This window comes from Strix aluco, chromosome 24 (assembly GCF_031877795.1).
Source record: "Strix aluco isolate bStrAlu1 chromosome 24, bStrAlu1.hap1, whole genome shotgun sequence".
NCBI lineage: Eukaryota > Metazoa > Chordata > Aves > Strigiformes > Strigidae > Strix > Strix aluco.
Window position 1 is genome coordinate 4,316,403 of NC_133954.1, and position 11,075 is coordinate 4,327,477.

At 57.1% G+C, this 11,075-nt stretch overlaps 2 pseudogenes; both read right to left on the minus strand.

Moving 5' to 3' along the window:
• Positions 1 to 529: 529 nt before the first annotated feature.
• On the minus strand, positions 530 to 1,000 carry LOC141934298 (feather keratin 3-like; annotated as a pseudogene).
• Positions 1,001 to 7,127: 6,127 nt separating this feature from the next.
• LOC141934299 (feather keratin 3-like) lies at positions 7,128 to 7,598 on the minus strand (annotated as a pseudogene).
• Between the last annotated feature and the right edge of the window lie 3,477 nt (positions 7,599 to 11,075).

Sequence of the window (11,075 nt, forward strand, 5' to 3'; positions counted from 1 at the left end):
CCAACAACCGCTTTCCAGAAACAGCCCTGAGCCACACCTCTCTCCCTGGGCACCTTGGGGGACTATATGGAGGGGAAAGGATGACACAGAGGCGTGCGCTGGGATGCAGCAGAACTTTAATGAGTCAAAAGAGGAAATGAGATCACTCTGAGTGGAGGTCCTGGTGCAGGGAGCACCAGGGGCAGAGAGCAGTCTGCGCCCCATGGCTGTGGTGGAGAGGCAGCCAGGTATCCACCTGCCTGCCCCACAGAGGGAGCTGGGCCAGCAGGTCCTCCCTAGGCTGGCTCTGTGGTGCTCAGAGCCCAGGGGAGCACAGGACAAGCAGCACACGGGAGGGAAAGGAGAGAGTGGGAGAAAGGAAAGGCAGGCATGGGGCGTGCTTGGTGAGAGCCCAGGCTAGCCTCGTCCTTTTGCCAGAGGTGCTGGGGTGGCCCAGCCCCTCTGAAAGCAAGAACCCAGTGCTCCATCCCCAGTCTGGTCCCACCCAATGGGTCCCTGGGGGCCTTCCCCAGGGCTGTCACCAGCAGCTTCAGCAGGGGAGGCACCTCCTGCCGCAGAGGCGGCTGCCAAGGCCGGAGAGGCCAAAGCCCCCGGAGGAGATGGGCACTCCCTCAGAGCTGAGGATGCTGCCAACGGCAGCGGAGGTGGAGGAGCCCACGGCGGTGCTCTGCGGGAAGGAGCTGAGGATGGGGCCGGGCAGGGTCACCACCACGGGGGAGGGCTGGATGACGACGGTGGAGTCCTGGCACTGCCTGACACAGGACTCATTGCAGCTGTTGGCCAGCGGGGTCGGGCCGCAGGGCTGGCAGGGCTGGCAGGGCAGGCACGGGTTGTAGCAGGACATGACTCAACTGTGAAGATGAACCTGGGCTCTAGAAGTGGAAAACAAAGCATGGGGGGGTGCTTGATGAGCCACCTGGCACCCCACCATGAGGGAGAAGAGAGACGAGGAGAAGAGGTGGAGGCCTTTTAGGGAGGCCCACGGGTTTCTCCTTCCCATCAGCCCAAAATAACCCTGCCAAGAGTGACCAAGTCCAGGGAGGTCCCCACCATGTCCATAGCTCACGCCAGACAAGCCCCAGCCTCTCTCCATGAAAAAAACTTCTGCCCCCTTCCCACTCCCATGATAAGCAGATTCATACACCAGGGAAGACACGGCGAGGAGGACGAGGAGGACGAGGAGGAAGATGAGGAGGAAGGCAAGAAAGGAGTCCCAACTCACCTTGTTCCCAAGGAGATGGAGCTGAGAGGAGTAGACGAGAGAGTGAGGAGAAGGGCCCGCTTTTATACTGCTCCGGCACCACCCCAGGCGCACAGTCACTGCACGCAGGCAGTAATTTTCCAACAGACTCACCTCCAAAGTAAAATATCCTACCTAGTGGCACAGGCTGTGCTTTGTTTCCGTCAACAGTGCCATTTCATTTCCTCATTTCTGACATGCTTGGTCTGCCATGTAGGCTCTTTTCATGTGCCGGGAGGGGAGGCAGGATTTGCCGTCAAGACATGAGGCTCCTGACACTCCTCGGAACATCTGGACCAGGGAAGGCTTACATGCAGTAGAGGAGAATCAGGTGTGGGAGCAATCAAAGAGATTGGACAGGCATGAGTGCATGTATCCTGATGCCACGCACCCAAGGGAGTTGGTTGGTGTCACTACAAGGCCGCTCTCAACTCCCTTTGAAAGTCACAGCAGTCAGGGAACGCATCTGAGGACTGGAAGGAAGCCAGTGGGCCTCCTGTCTTCAAGAAGGGCACAAAGGAGGAGCCGGGGAACAACAGGCCAGTCAGCCTCACCTCCACCCCTGCAAAGGTGATGGAGCAAATCATCCTGGAAGCGCTTCCCAAGACAAAAGGACAAGAAAATGATTGTGAGTGGTCAGCATGGATTTACAGAGGGCAAGGCAGGCCTGACCAACCTCCTGGCCTTCTTTGATGACCTGCTTGGCTCCGGTGTATGAGGGAAGGGCAGCGAATGTGGTTCATCTCATCTAAACAAGGCTTTTGACGCTGTCTCCTGTGACAATCCTTACGGAGCGAGTGACAAAAAAGAGGCTGGGGAAGAGGGCAGTGCAGGGGATTGAAATCTGGCATGCCTGCTGGCCTCCAAGGATTATGACAAGTGTCACGATGTCCAGCTGGCGGTCACTCTCTCCTGGTGCCAGGCCTTTGGGTCGCCAGGTCGGGGTCCAAAGCATGTGACCAAAGTGCATGGTGGTGTGAGGAGACACGGAGAGAGGAACAAGGTGCTGTCCCGAGCCTCAACACACTGCTCTGGTAGTGAGGAGGGAGGGACCCAACTGCACAGGGCTTGTTGAGGAGCAACATTGTCCCTCTGCAAGCCTGCTGATGGCGTAGGTTGGGGACCCCCAGAGACAGCCACAAGAGGGGATAAATTTACCAGAGAAATCAGCACATGTCTCCCCAGAAGGAGAAGCTGTGCTTGGGCAAAGGCATTTGAAATCACTAGCGCAGCCCATCTGCCCATAGAGGCAGTGATCAGCACGAGCTGGAGTGAGCAGAGAGGCAGACAGGAAGGTAGAAGGATGTGGCGGCTCCTCAGTCACAGGAGCCTTTGGGAACCCAGGAGAGGACCGCATTGGTGCAAAGACAGGCCGACCTTCCTGCACAGGGTTTTGAAAACAACCTCACCAGCCATGTCCTCCGTCTGCACAGACTGCTCCAGCACTTGGGGGCACATCTTCTGCCTGTACTGACATGGTCTTGCTCAGGAAATGCTTGGGCCTCTCATCCTGATACTTCAAAAGAGCCTCTGCGGCCTAGAGGTCACGTCAGAAATGAGGAAATGAAATGGCACTGTTGACGGAAACTAAAACACAACCTGTGCCACTAGGTAGGATATTTTGCTTTGGAGGTGAGTCTGTTGGAAAATTACTGCCCGCGTGCAGTGACTGTGGGCCTGGGGCGGTGCCGGAGCAGTATAAAAGCGGGCCCTTCTCCTCACTCTCTCATCCACTCCTCTCAGCTCCATCTCCTTGGGAACAAGGTGAGTTTGGCGCCCTTTCTTGCCTTCCTGCTCATCTTCCTCCTTGTGCTCCTCTGGGGTTTTTCAACACATACCTGTCTCTCTGTCCGATGCTGTGTCTTGAGGCTGTTTGTGAAGGGAGAGAGAAGGGAGGAGAAGGTGTGGCAAGCAGAGAGGTTGGGGCTTGGTGGAGGTGTCTTGTGAGGTATGGGCTAGGTGGGGAGCTCCCTGGACATGGTCACACTTGGTTGGGCTCTTTTGAGCTGAGGAGAAGGGTATCCCTCGTGGTGGGGTGCCAGGCTGCTCGTCAACCACCCCTCGTGCTTTGTTATGCCTTTCTGCATGCCCCAGGCTCATCTCCACTGTCGAGACATGTCCTGCAACAACCCGTGCCTGCCATGCCTGCCCTGCCAGCCCTGCCGGCCCTGCGGCCCGACCCCGCTGGCCAACAGCTGCAATGAGCCCTGTGTCAGGCAGTGCCAGGACTCCACCGTCGTCATCCAGCCCTCCCCCGTGGTGGTGACCCTGCCCGGCCCCATCCTCAGCTCCTTCCCGCAGAGCACCGCCGTGGGCTCCTCCACCTCCGCTGCCGTTGGCAGCATCCTCAGCTCTGAGGGAGTGCCCATCTCCTCCGGGGGCTTTGGCCTCTCCGGCCTTGGCAGCCGCCTCTGCGGCAGGAGGTGCCTCCCCTGCTAAAGCTGCTGGTGACAGCCCTGGGGAAGGCCCCCAGGGACCCACAGGGTGGGACCAGACTGGGGATGGAGCACTGGGTTCTTGCTTTCAGAGGGGCTGGGCCATCCCAGCACCTCTGGCAAAAGGACGCGGCCAGCCTGGGCTCTCACCAAGCACGCCCCATGCCTGCCTTTCCTTCTCCCACTCTCTCTTTTCCCTCCCGTGTGCTGCTTGTCCTGTGCTCCCCTGGGCTCTGAGCCCCACAGAGCCAGCCTAGGGAGGACCTGCTGGCCCTGATCCCTCTGTGGCGCAGGCAGGTGGACACCTGGCTGCATCTCCGCCACAGCCATGGGGCACAGACTCCTTTCTGGCCCTGGTGCTCCCTGCACTAGAGCCTCCACTCAGAGTTACCTCGTTTCTGCCATTTGATCCATTAAAGTTTCGCTGCATCCCAGCCCATGCCTCTATGTCATCCTTTGCCTTGCAGAAGCTCTCCCAAGATAATCAGGGATAGAGTTGGGGTTGCTCAGGGCTGATTCTGGGAAGGGGATCCCGAGGACGGCTGTGCAGTGACACAGGCTCACTTTGTGCAGTCATGCAGTGGTTCCCACTCGCATGCCTTTGGGAATGCTGAAGGCTCCCCGTGTGCCCCATGCACCCAGAGCTTCCCCAGGGCAACACTCTCCTCACCACTGCTGCTGCAGTGTCCGCAGAAGGAAGGACCACGCAGAGGCAGTTAAAAATCTTTCCTGTGGTGGGTTAAGATTGTCTTGCTGCCAGATTGGTGAGGATACAATTGTTACTGATCACATCCACAGGGATATGAGGACCTCCATCATGCCTTTTTACTCCCCAGAAACGCATCTCCTGTGCACGTCCTTTGACCTTGCTTCTTTTTACGGCCAATCCACCTTTCAGACTAGCTCCATGGGTTGCCCCTCACAGCTGAAGTGCTGGCCTGTGGGCACAAGGAGGGAGAGAGATTTTCTTCCAAATTTCACAGGCAGGAAGATGCTCTCTCCACCGCTGCTGTATCCAAATCTGGGCAATACGTTGCTGCCAAGCTGTTAGATCTGGACAACCTTTTTCACATGGTCTGTATACGCAGGGCATTATCTAGAGCCTGGAGACCTCCCTGTCATCGAGGTCACGGTAGATGACTTCCAGCACCATTAATTCTCTCAGGTTCTGCAAACCTTCTTAAGCAGCAGTCGACCTTCCTTGCTAAAGCCTAAGATCTCCCTCGAACAGATATCTTGCCCTCACGCTTGACACGAGATGCTTCCAGAGACTGCGACTTGTTGCCTTTTTTCCAATCCCAGTGTCAAAGGATCGCAGCTGTTGGGCTTCCTTACCTTCTAATTCCTGACTGTTGGCCCCACTCTCCCAGCCGCGGAGTTGCCAGGCAGTTCTCCTCTCACCTGGCTAGTGCCTGTCATCTTTCCACATGTCTCAAAGCTCTCTCAAAGTCAGGAAGCCCGTACTTTCCTTCTCTGGAGTGATTTCTCTCACTTCTTCCTGACATTTCTTTGCTGACGGACCAGCTTACCAACCAGATTCTTCCTCCTCCTCACTCCCTTCCTAGTCGATGACATGGACCCGTTCACCTCCTTGCCCGCTAGGTCTTTTTCACCTCTAGGGCCATTCCTGGAGGTGGTGTTTGGGTCCCTATCTCAGCCATGGTGTTCACACCTGTGGTTTGGGTCTCTGCCTCAACTACCATGTTCTTAGATGTAGTTTGGATCCCTGGCTGAATCGTGACAATCTCTTGGGTCCCTGCCTTAGCCACGGTCCTCTGATAGCGCTCAACTGGGGCTCTAAAGATGCAGGTCAAACCCCAATACAGGGCAAAAAGCAGCTGGTTTTCAAGCAGCTGCCACCCAGGGTCCGGCCAGCTCAGGACACGTTTCACTGTCGCCTCAGCCAAAAGTTGTCTCTTCTTACGCCCGCACGACAGCAGATTCCGCAAACCCTGCGATCAGCCAACAGTGTGAATCGGTAGTTTTAAACACCTCCCGTAAGGGTGAAGAAGGACCTTGGGAACCTGCGCAACAAAACGTCCCACATCAGTCCCAGGTGGGGCTCTCCGCAAGACAGCTCCCTCAGCACAGGAAGGGCCTCAAGGCCAGGGCAAAGCACATGGCTTTTGGTTCTGTTAACATGTTCCAAGCTCAGCCAACTGAAGGGAGAAGCATTGCAGCAAGCAAAGTCCCTGACCTGCCCAGAGGCCTGTCAGTTAGTAACTACCACAACTATAGCACGCTCCATCCAAAACTGCCATTGTCTCGAACCCCACGATAAGCACCAAAAAGACTTGGGTGAGTTGTCCTTGTCTGCTCATCAGGTGTCCACCAAGATGCTCTATCACTCCCCATCCTCAAAGAGAAAGGGGGGACAAAAGAAGATGGAAATCTCATGGGTCAGGATAAGGGCAGTTTAACGAAGACAGTCAAAGCAAAGCGTGCAGATGCAAAGCGAAGCAAGAAGGTTTATTCTCTACTGCCCATCAGCAGGCGATGTGCAGCCACTTCTGGGAAGCAGGGTCACAGTACACTTAGTGGTTGCTTCCGAGGAGAAAGGCCGTAATAAGGAATGCCACCCCACACCCCATCCCCCCACCTCCTCCTTTCTCTTAGCATTTGTTGCTGACCATGATGTCATCTGGTACGGAATATCCCTTTGGTCAGCCTGGGTCGGCTGTCCTGGCTATGTCACCTCCAACCTCCTGCCCACACCCAGCCTACTGGCCTTTTGGAGAGGGAGCTGGAGAGACAGTCTTGCTGCTGCACAAGCACTGCCCAGCAAAACCCAAAACATTTATCTGTTATCAACACCATTCTAGCTACAACTACAAAGAGCAAGCTGGAGGGCTAATATGGTGGAACTTAACTTCACCCCAGGTAGACCCTATACAGTGCTGTTACCATCCACCGCGCATTCATCCCCAACAACCGCTTTCCAGAAACAGCCCTGAGCCACACCTCTCTCCCTGGGCACCTTGGGGGACTATACGGAGGGGAAAGGATGACACAGAGGCGTGCGCTGGGATGCAGCAGAACTTTAATGAGTCAAAAGAGGAAATGAGATCACTCTGAGTGGAGGTCCTGGTGCAGGGAGCACCAGGGGCAGAGAGCAGTCTGCGCCCCATGGCTGTGGCGGAGACGCAGCCAGGTGTCCACCTGCCTGCCCCACAGAGGGAGCTGGGCCAGCAGGTCCTCCCTAGGCTGGCTCTGTGGGGCTCAGAGCCCAGGGGAGCACAGGACAAGCAGCACACGGGAGGGAAAAGAGAGAGTGGGAGAAGGAAAGGCAGGCATGGGGCGTGCTTGGTGAGAGCCCAGGCTGGCCGTGTCCTTTTGCCAGAGGTGCTGGGATGGCCCAGCCCCTCTGAAAGCAAGAACCCAGTGCTCCATCCCCAGTCTGGTCCCACCCAATGGGTCCCTGGGGGCCTTCCCCAGGGCTGTCACCAGCAGCTTCAGCAGGGGAGGCACCTCCTGCCGCAGAGGCGGCTGCCAAGGCCGGAGAGGCCAAAGCCCCCAGAGGAGATGGGCACTCCCTCAGAGCTGAGGATGCTGCCAACGGCAGCGGAGGTGGAGGAGCCCACGGCGGTGCTCTGCGGGAAGGAGCTGAGGATGGGGCCGGGCAGGGTCACCACCACGGGGGAGGGCTGGATGACGACGGTGGAGTCCTGGCACTGCCTGACACAGGACTCATTGCAGCTGTTGGCCAGCGGGGTCGGGCCGCAGGGCTGGCAGGGCTGGCAGGGCAGGCACGGGTTGTAGCAGGACATGACTCAACTGTGAAGATGAACCTGGGCTCTAGAAGTGGAAAACAAAGCATGGGGGGGTGCTTGATGAGCCACCTGGCACCCCACCATGAGGGAGAAGAGAGACGAGGAGAAGAGGTGGAGGCCTTTTAGGGAGGCCCACGGGTTTCTCCTTCCCATCAGCCCAAAAGAACCCTGCCAAGAGTGACCAAGTCCAGGGAGGTCCCCACCATGTCCATAGCTCACGCCAGACAAGCCCCAGCCTCTCTCCATGAAAAAAACTTCTGCCCCCTTCCCACTCCCATGATAAGCAGATTCATACACCAGGGAAGACACGGCGAGGAGGACGAGGAGGACGAGGAGGAAGATGAGGAGGAAGGCAAGAAAGGAGTCCCAACTCACCTTGTTCCCAAGGAGATGGAGCTGAGAGGAGTAGATGAGAGAGTGAGGAGAAGGGCCCGCTTTTATACTGCTCCGGCACCACCCCAGGCGCACAGTCACTGCACGCAGGCAGTAATTTTCCAACAGACTCACCTCCAAAGTAAAATATCCTACCTAGTGGCACAGGCTGTGCTTTGTTTCCGTCAACAGTGCCATTTCATTTCCTCATTTCTGACATGCTTGGTCTGCCATGTAGGCTCTTTTCATGTGCCGGGAGGGGAGGCAGGATTTGCCGTCAAGACATGAGGCTCCTGACACTCCTCGGAACATCTGGACCAGGGAAGGCTTACATGCAGTAGAGGAGAATCAGGTGTGGGAGCAATCAAAGAGATTGGACAGGCATGAGTGCATGTATCCTGATGCCACGCACCCAAGGGAGTTGGTTGGTGTCACTACAAGGCCACTCTCAACTCCCTTTGAAAGTCACAGCAGTCAGGGAAAGCATCTGAGGACTGGAAGGAAGCCAGTGGGCCTCCTGTCTTCAAGAAGGGCACAAAGGAGGAGCCGGGGAACAACAGGCCAGTCAGCCTCACCTCCACCCCTGCAAAGGTGATGGAGCAAATCATCCTGGAAGCGCTTCCCAAGACAAAAGGACAAGAAAATGATTGTGAGTGGTCAGCATGGATTTACAGAGGGCAAGGCAGGCCTGACCAACCTCCTGGCCTTCTTTGATGACCTGCTTGGCTCCGGTGTATGAGGGAAGGGCAGCGAATGTGGTTCATCTCATCTAAACAAGGCTTTTGACGCTGTCTCCTGTGACAATCCTTACGGAGCGAGTGACAAAAAAGAGGCTGGGGAAGAGGGCAGTGCAGGGGATTGAAATCTGGCATGCCTGCTGGCCTCCAAGGATTATGACAAGTGTCACGATGTCCAGCTGGCGGTCACTCTCTCCTGGTGCCAGGCCTTTGGGTCGCCAGGTCGGGGTCCAAAGCATGTGACCAAAGTGCATGGTGGTGTGAGGAGACACAGAGAGAGGAACAAGGTGCTGTCCCGAGCCTCAACACACTGCTCTGGTAGTGAGGAGGGAGGGACCCAACTGCACAGGGCTTGTTGAGGAGCAACATTGTCCCTCTGCAAGCCTGCTGATGGCGTAGGTTGGGGACCCCCAGAGACAGCCACAAGAGGGGATAAATTTACCAGAGAAATCAGCACATGTCTCCCCAGAAGGAGAAGCTGTGCTTGGGCAAAGGCATTTGAAATCACTAGCGCAGCCCATCTGCCCATAGAGGCAGTGATCAGCACGAGCTGGAGTGAGCAGAGAGGCAGACAGGAAGGTAGAAGGATGTGGCGGCTCCTCAGTCACAGGAGCCTTTGGGAACCCAGGAGAGGACCGCATTGGTGCAAAGACAGGCCGACCTTCCTGCACAGGGTTTTGAAAACAACCTCACCAGCCATGTCCTCCGTCTGCACAGACTGCTCCAGCACTTGGGGGCACATCTTCTGCCTGTACTGACATGGTCTTGCTCAGGAAATGCTTGGGCCTCTCATCCTGATACTTCAAAAGAGCCTCTGCGGCCTAGAGGTCACGTCAGAAATGAGGAAATGAAATGGCACTGTTGACGGAAACTAAAACACAACCTGTGCCACTAGGTAGGATATTTTGCTTTGGAGGTGAGTCTGTTGGAAAATTACTGCCCGCGTGCAGTGACTGTGGGCCTGGGGCGGTGCCGGAGCAGTATAAAAGCGGGCCCTTCTCCTCACTCTCTCATCCACTCCTCTCAGCTCCATCTCCTTGGGAACAAGGTGAGTTTGGTGCCCTTTCTTGCCTTCCTGCTCATCTTCCTCCTTGTGCTCCTCTGGGGTTTTTCAACACATACCTGTCTCTCTGTCCGATGCTGTGTCTTGAGGCTGTTTGTGAAGGGAGAGAGAAGGGAGGAGAAGGTGTGGCAAGCAGAGAGGTTGGGGCTTGGTGGAGGTGTCTTGTGAGGTATGGGCTAGGTGGGGAGCTCCCTGGGCATGGTCACACTTGGTTGGGCTCTTTTGAGCTGAGGAGAAGGGTATCCCTCGTGGTGGGGTGCCAGGCTGCTCGTCAACCACCCCTCGTGCTTTGTTATGCCTTTCTGCATGCCCCAGGCTCATCTCCACTGTCGAGACATGTCCTGCAACAACCCGTGCCTGCCATGCCTGCCCTGCCAGCCCTGCCGGCCCTGCGGCCCGACCCCGCTGGCCAACAGCTGCAATGAGCCCTGTGTCAGGCAGTGCCAGGACTCCACCGTCGTCATCCAGCCCTCCCCCGTGGTGGTGACCCTGCCCGGCCCCATCCTCAGCTCCTTCCCGCAGAGCACCGCCGTGGGCTCCTCCACCTCCGCTGCCGTTGGCAGCATCCTCAGCTCTGAGGGAGTGCCCATCTCCTCCGGGGGCTTTGGCCTCTCCGGCCTTGGCAGCCGCCTCTGCGGCAGGAGGTGCCTCCCCTGCTAAAGCTGCTGGTGACAGCCCTGGGGAAGGCCCCCAGGGACCCACAGGGTGGGACCAGACTGGGGATGGAGCACTGGGTTCTTGCTTTCAGAGGGGCTGGGCCATCCCAGCACCTCTGGCAAAAGGACGCGGCCAGCCTGGGCTCTCACCAAGCACGCCCCATGCCTGCCTTTCCTTCTCCCACTCTCTCTTTTCCCTCCCGTGTGCTGCTTGTCCTGTGCTCCCCTGGGCTCTGAGCCCCACAGAGCCAGCCTAGGGAGGACCTGCTGGCCCTGATCCCTCTGTGGCGCAGGCAGGTGGACACCTGGCTGCATCTCCGCCACAGCCATGGGGCACAGACTCCTTTCTGGCCCTGGTGCTCCCTGCACTAGAGCCTCCACTCAGAGTTACCTCGTTTCTGCCATTTGATCCATTAAAGTTTCGCTGCATCCCAGCCCATGCCTCTATGTCATCCTTTGCCTTGCAGAAGCTCTCCCAAGATAATCAGGGATAGAGTTGGGGTTGCTCAGGGCTGATTCTGGGAAGGGGATCCCGAGGACGGCTGTGCAGTGACACAGGCTCACTTTGTGCAGTCATGCAGTGGTTCCCACTCGCATGCCTTTGGGAATGCTGAAGGCTCCCCGTGTGCCCCATGCACCCAGAGCTTCCCCAGGGCAACACTCTCCTCACCACTGCTGCTGCAGTGTCCGCAGAAGGAAGGACCACGCAGAGGCAGTTAAAAATCTTTCCTGTGGTGGGTTAAGATTGTCTTGCTGCCAGATTGGTGAGGATACAATTGTTACTGATCACATCCACAGGGAT